Below are 1,510 nucleotides of genomic sequence, written 5' to 3'. Positions count from 1 at the left end.
TAAGACCCTCCTTCTTTTTTAACATCAACATTTATAGCCGTAAGTTTGCCTCTAAGCGCTGAACTGCATCCCATGAGTTTCAGAGTGCCTCAACACACACACACATGCACACACACATAGACACATACACACACACACACACACACACACACACACACACACACAGAGCTCCTTGGCAAAGACTGAGAGAGCACATTCTAGTATTAAAATGTCCAGCCAGGCAGTTCTGCCTTAGCCTTTACTTCTTTTTTTTTTTTTTTTTTTTTTGAGACAGACTCTCGCTCTGTCGCCCAGGCTGGAGTACATTGGTGTGATCTCGGCTCACTACAACCTCCGCCTCCTGGGTTCAAGCAATTCTCCTGCCTCAGCCTCCCGAGTAGCTGGGATTACAGGCACCTGCTACCACGCCCAGAGAATTTTTGTATGTTTAGTGGAGATGAGTTTTCACCATGTTGGCCAAGCTGGTCTCAAACTGTTGACCTCAGGTGATTCCCCGGCCTTGGCCTCTCAAAGTGCTGAGTCTTTACTGCTTCCTTCGGTAGAGCCTCAAGACCAGCCAGAGGTAGAGGTGAGAGCTCAGGCCTTTCCTGAACATGCACGTGGCAGTCTAGATTCCCGGAAAGATGTTGGTTCGCAGCTCCCGTACACATATCATTCCCCAGCTTTTTCATTGGAAGCTTGTTGGCTACTTTGTTGTTTCTCAAACTCTTATCCTCTGCTTTGGTTACCATGAAGCTGAACATTTGCCTATAAATATTTCCAATAAATGCCCCCACTGAAAATGCTTTTTGTACCAGGAGAGCTCCAAGCCAGGTCCAATAAAGACAGCCTTGCGAGTGGGTTTAGTGCACCATCAGACTTCAAGTCATGACAATTCTGTTAATGAGGCTTTGAAGTTGCTCCTGCCCATTTGACCTTTCTGGTGGCTGCCAGGCTATCAGTCTTCACCCTGATAGTGGGTTATTGGTTTTCAAGGTTACCACAGGGCTGGGGAGTGTGGCATGGGGATAGAGTAAGTTAAAGGGCTGCAAGGCTTGTTCTTTGTAAGATTCTGCCAGTTTGCTTGAATAAATCCTCCTAGAGTTGTTTCAGGCCTGTGGTCAATTTCCAGAATTCTGAAATCGTTGATGCTGCCAATTTTTGCCGGTATTCTCGTTGTTTTCCAGGAGACACTTTTTGGAGGTCCTGACTCTACCATTTTTACTGACTTTACCCTGTCCCTTACTATATTCCTAGGAGGAGCCCCGGGGAGGCCTGAGGCAGAAACCCATGGATGGCCTGAGGCAACTTTCTGGATTCCTCCTGGCCTCTTTTCCCATAGCTGTAAAAAGAGATGTTCAGCAAAGATGATCCCAGAGGGCTTTCTTGCCTCAAATATCCTTCTCTGTGCCTTGCCTAGAGGTATCTTGAAAACACAGTGTGAATCTTTTTATTCTCAGCATCCCCTAAAGCAGCAGCTTTCCAGCTTCTCTACAACCCACTTAGAACTAAGGACCTAGCCCATGCATCT

This window comes from Trachypithecus francoisi, unplaced genomic scaffold (assembly GCF_009764315.1).
Source record: "Trachypithecus francoisi isolate TF-2019V2 unplaced genomic scaffold, Tfra_2.0 Lachesis_group3, whole genome shotgun sequence".
In the NCBI taxonomy this organism is placed as follows: domain Eukaryota; kingdom Metazoa; phylum Chordata; class Mammalia; order Primates; family Cercopithecidae; genus Trachypithecus; species Trachypithecus francoisi.
This window is presented reverse-complemented; position numbering follows the sequence as displayed.